This window comes from Cheilinus undulatus, linkage group 3 (assembly GCF_018320785.1).
Source record: "Cheilinus undulatus linkage group 3, ASM1832078v1, whole genome shotgun sequence".
NCBI classification, from domain to species: Eukaryota; Metazoa; Chordata; class Actinopteri; order Labriformes; family Labridae; genus Cheilinus; species Cheilinus undulatus.
The window spans coordinates 26,051,020-26,057,354 of NC_054867.1; positions in this window are offsets into that span (position 1 = coordinate 26,051,020).

Genomic DNA, 6,335 nt, shown 5'->3' on the forward strand with positions numbered 1-6,335 from the left:
GCTTAAAAAGGCTAGTCTTGCCAAGAAGTATTTGCCCTACAAACCTACTGCTGAGATTTTTATACTTTCAAGGACTCTAAAGAAATGGTAGGCAGATTTTTTGGGGGGTTTTTTTAAACTTCGACTTATAGCACATCATGCTATAGCTCTGTTTTTTGTTGTTTTAATGCACTAAGCTAAGCTAAGCTAAGTTAGCAAGCTCCTAAATAAGGCTTTGGGTTTGTTGTACTGACATAAGAGTAGTATCTTTATTGGCAATGAACTTGTAAAAAAATTACTAGGGATGTATACAACAGAGTATTAGGGCCACTCAAAAAAAGGGTCTGTTAACTTTCTAGAAAGAAAACTTCAAAAATGATCAGTTTTCAAAGTCACAAATTAGCAAGAAACCTTTTTGGGTTTAAAAAGACATAGATTTTTGGGCACATATGGCCTAGTGGTTTGGTCATGCTCCTTGTACACAGGCAGCCAAGGTTCAAGTCCGGTCTGGAATATAGCCCCAAAATAGAGATTTTAAAAAGTTGTACATTTCAGCTTTACAAACTAACACATTTCAGGTTTCTAGTGTCATAAATTTACAAGAAAAATCAAACTCAAACACTGTTTAGATCGGCAGCGTCTCCCTGATATTGTCAGTGTGTTGTTTTCAGCTAAATAGCTCAAGTTGACAGAGATGTCTCCTCCAAAGCTAGATGATAGTGTGATGATTTGGGGCAAAAATCTCAAATATTTTGTACTTGCATAGTCCCAGAAATAAGTACATTTCATGAGGCTTTCAACTGTGATAACTGTGAAAGGCAAAGGGCGTCATCTGGTATGAGTTTCTTCCATGCAATATATGACTTTATAATTTTACATTTTGGTTTCTTGTCGGGTCACAACTTTTTAAACACAAAAAAATTCAAGTTTCTTTTACATTTATGGATTAAAGGTGCAGTGTGTGATATTTAGCCTATCTAAATGAGTGTTTAACCACCTGAATATATAAAATTGTTATATTCTTTATTAACTTTGAATAATCCTTTTATTCATACATAGGGAGGCTCTCCTCCATGGGGTCTGCCATCTTGGATTTTTGCATCTTGCATGTTTTTACAGTACCACAGAAGGGAGCAACATACAGGAATGCTGTTTTTAAAATTCCACTGGTTGCCATGGTTACCATCAGAAGTTAGCATCGTAATCTAGAGACTGATTGTTAGATGTTGCAAATATCCCCCAATTTCATACACTGCACTTTAATTAACTTAACAATTCTCAGTTGGTTTCTTGTAAATTTGCAACTTTATGGTTTTAGAAGATATTTTTTTTCTAGAGCATTAATGGATCCCGTTTGTTAGTTTTTACATTTTAGAATGACTTTTAATATGTTATAAATGCACAATACTGGTTTTCTGCTGATAATCAATCTGCCCATGTTTTCAAACTCATTTTTGGGGATTCTGAAAACTAAAACCATTTTATTGCTCTAAAGAACACCAAATCTTCCTGTGAATTGACCTGTTAGTGACAGTCTGTTACAAATGTATTCTTTTTAAAATATAGACATTCAGTAATGAAAAACTAGAAGTAATTTCTTTGATTTCAAATATGTTGTGTTGATTTTTTTTTTGAAGTTGCAGTACAAACAAGCTTTATCTGCCTTTTTGAGAGCTACAAACAGCACTGTAACAACCTGCTGACTGACAGTGAGCTCTCCAGTGTACTACAAAATGAACTTAAACTTCAAATCCAAAATAATTTTTCTAACTGAACAACAGGTTAGTAAAGTGGTGCCCTGAGACAATCCTGAAAAAGTGCTTGAAATATTAAAAAAATGACTAAATGAAACTAGTTCAGACCCAAAACTTCAGTGTGTAGAACGCACCTTATAAGGTAAAGTATTTTGATACGTCTGGCTCTGCTGATGTGTCCTGCCCGTATATATGCAGACATTTTCATTTGTTTAAAACATCACACATCCCTAAAGATAAAGCTAATACTTGTCTTTATAAAAGGCGAAACTTTTTTTCAATGACAGAACTAAAGTGTGGTTGACATCAAAACTGCAGTTTTAATCTTAAGTGAGTTTGCACTATAGTCAAGCCGTCCTGTCATTAGCCAACAAGTTGAGCATTTACTTTACAACAACAGCAATATCTCAGCAATCTCAGCTCTCAGTCATTACAAAACTGTTCATATGCATCGTTAACCTTCTGAGCATTGTAAGGACCTAACCATTATGAAGAAGGAGAGATTTAACTGAAAGACAAAATCACACAAAAGCTGGTGGCTGAACGACATTAAGAAATGGGATATACCCCATAGATCTCTTCAAAGTGGAGTAAATGTTTGTGTAAGAGACAATCAAACCCCATGTAAACAATGTCCCCCCTTTTTTCCACCCCAAACACTTCAGCCTACTGTGGTTGATGTTACACGGCTGCTATAAAGACACCAAAAAGTCACATTAAACACATCATAGGATCACTTCTCCCGCTCCTCCCTCAGAGCCTCATGCTTTGGTTAGATTTTATTCTTAATCAATTTTAGCTTTTATGTAAAAAGAAAATGCTAAGTGTGAATGTTCATTGTCATTTCTGTTCACGTAACACCATTCAGTATTCAGATTTGTAGGATGGATTTCATCCAGAGATCAGATTCTCTGAGAAGAAGCTGCAATACAACACAGCCAGAAGAGTATTTAAAATCGTTGGAATAATATTCATGCCATCTTTCAGCTATGATTTATCAAATGAAGTCAAATTATATGCAGATGTTCTGTAGTACAAAACAATAGCTTATTTTTGTAAAATAACTAATGATTGCTCTGATATTGATAGTATTCAGATTAAAAGCCACACATCAATGCATAGAATTAATATGATGTCAAACAATTATAAACAATGCTGCTTGCTCCATGTTATCAGTGTCATGCTTTTCTCATGTCTAATTTTGGCTAGATTTTACCTAAAATGTTCAATTTCCAAAGCAGCAAGGGACTGTTGTTAATCTTATCATGAGAAAATAGGTTAATGTGGGGTATAGTTTGGATTATTCTCCCTCATGAAGCCAAAAAAAACATTTGAAATATGTTCACTATTTGTAAAATAATTTTAATAAAATACATGAAATTATGTAGGTAAATTCACTTTATAGAAAATCTAATGTTTTTACTCTTTCTGCAATATTCACTTCAAATTATGAACAAATTAGAAATCAGTGAGCAATAGCATTCTTTTGTCACTTTTTGTACATTTTGTTTTGGGATGTTAGAAGCAGTAGTTATAAAAAATGTGGATGATTTCTGTGGTCCTAAACATTTCCCTCCATGTATTCACCACAAATGCATGCTCATGTTAGTGACTGTGCTCCAGCATTCTTCCTCAGACACAGTGAACTGTGGTATTGATCCGTGCATGACTTTAGGCTATATGCAGATTTATTAGCCACCCACTCTCCTCTTATACCTCCATTAGCATGTTTGTTCTAGTGGTTTCTATTTATTTCACGTATCAGGAATGGTTGCATTCATTGTGTGTCTGGTTGTGAGATTACAAAAATGTCCTTACAAGCATGAGCAATATATACGACCACTTCTTAAAGAGAGGACTCTTTACCCCTTGTACGGTGTTAAAGAAAGCATGAAAATGATGGTGTAATCATTATTACAGCACAAAAATGAACCCTAATGACAGTTTAAACATGGAAATAACCTCTGAATGTAAATCAGTATCCATGTGTTTTTTTCAGTTTCCTGACAGCAGAGCACTCTATTCACAAGACTGTATAAAGCAATATATGGAGAAGTAATGTGTTTGTAATATAAAGCACTATGTTAAAACATGCATTGTGTGTGTGTGTGTGTTTGTGCCCAGATTAATGAATAACAAGGATGTAGAACACAGGTGTTAAAATAGAAAAACATTTAATCATTGCAGTAGGTCATCATGCTGTTTCTTTCATTTACTACTTTCCATTTTTAGACCCCCCTGCAGCAAAGTGTTGGTAATGAGGATCGCAACCAGCATCTTTTTTTTTTTACTCGTTAGTACTCTCCCATCTGCTCCTCTCCACCTGGACACTTCAGCAGGAGCAGTGGTGGGAGAAAATGAGTGATTGAGGCCTAGGGTGGAAAACCTCCACAGATCCAAAGACATGCTTGTAACATTTCCCTCATTAGAGGACATTTCTTTGACTTCAGAAGCATAATGGCCAATTATTTTTACACCTACAGCTTCCAGACTGATTTTTACTCACTTTTCCTCCAATCTATAAGGATTTCTAGGGTTTCATTACAGAAATTACTCACAGAATACCTCACATTGTGTAATAGTTCCCTTATGCTGGTGCTTACCCATATTTTAACTCAGTAGGGGGGGAGAAATATAAATGCTTTATGTTTTTGAACATTTATTTACATGAAAAGGTCCATCTTTCAACACTTTGCATTCAAATGAGAGTTAAATAATACAAAGATGGCATAGCATGTTCAAACTGTCGCTGCTAGAAAACATTGTGAAATGATTTATCATTGGTTTGTTTAAAAAAAAAAAAGGGCAGTCATTGCCTTGAATAAAACTTAAAGGAATAGTCTGATGATTTGAGATACAGCATGCTTGAGTCCACACTGAGTTAAATGATAGGATCATTGCCACTCTCTTGCCTCTGCAGCGTACATAAAACCACCACCAGTGACGAGATAGCTTAGCTTACTACTAACGGTGAAAATGGTAGAGAAAAAAAGCTACCCTGCATCCATTCAAGCACCTAAAAGCTCATTGACTAACACAGTGTATCGAATTTAACTCCTGCATAGAGCTGAGTATCTTTTATTTTTTCTGATACCAGTGCCACATCGATACTTTTCAAAGGTGTCAATGCCTAATTTGAGCCCGGATCAATACTTTTAAGAGGGAATAAAGAAAAGTTGGTGGCTGAATAAAAGCTGTCTTGGTTTCATAAATGATTTAGAAATACTATGCCAGTAGAGCATGTAAACAGGTGTAGTATTAGTTGCCAGAACACTTTCCTTTTTTTCCATTTTGCTTTAATGTGGGTTGTCACTTTTACAGTTTGGTGTTCATCCAATGAGATCGATTCGATCATACTTTAGCTTAGTTGCTGCTGTGTTAAAATGCATTAAAAGTCCATTTAAAGTGATAAAAAAAAATATCTTAGGTTTGTTGTATGACAGGCTACTGTGTTGTGAACCACCAGGCCAGATTTCAGTCATGAAAAACATCTCTACGTTTATAAAATTTAATTTCAAAATCATGAAAAATAAGGCAGCAAAATCTGCTCAAGGATGCTGTGGGCGTGTCGGTTGAATGAGCTGAAGACACGCCCACTCATGACAAACTTGATCCTCTCTGATTTAATTAAAAAAAAATGTTTCTGATCAGAGCGCAGCTGCCTGGATCTGTGCAAGAGCAGTTGGACAGAAGTCGGGGATTAAATTTACTGTTTTCTGGTACATGTAGCTGGCTGTTAACTTTCAATGAAGACAGTGACATCAGCTAACAACAGACTGTATTGAGATGAACTGCCTGCCAATTTTGTATCGCTGTAGTGTTAGGGGGATGGGATAATTCCTAATCAAGACCAGTCATGTCATGGACTCATATTTGCAGTGGAAAGACGTGAACAACCTTCTAACGTTCTAAATCGAAAATTCAGCGTAAATCTCAGTGTTTTCACATGTTAACAGCAACCTTATTCCAACATATCTAGTGTGTTAAGACACACAGTTTGGATTGCCCTTTACAGGGACTTTAAATAATGGCTATGGCTTCATATTTTCAAGGATGGATTGATGCATCGGTTTAACATTGGTATCGGCCAGTATGGACCCTGTCAACAAATTTCAGCCATCAAACTTATGTTGTGGCATGAACAGATATCAGTTCAAGATTAAAAAACATTTGTATCTGGAACAACTAGATTGTTATGTCACACATTGGTATTGGCCTAATTTTCTCAATCAGTGCGTCTCTACCATTTACCATACAGACAAGAGTGGCATTGATGTTCACATGTACAGTGCTTAACAACTTTATTAGACCACCACCCAAAGTAAGGTTTATGCCACAGCTGCCCTAAATTAACAGTGTTGGTAAATATTGGTAAAACCAAAATCATTTTTCATGTTTCTGCAATGGTTAATACATCAATATGTTGAAGCTCCTTAACCCAAATGATATTTTTAATGCTAAAATATAATAATTATTTTTATTCATGAATTTACAAATTTACTGATTTACAAAAAAACTGAAAAAAATAGTTAAACACATTATTATTTCTTGATAAATGTCAAATTATAGTTATTTACTTGCATTCCTGAAGAGAAAAATGAG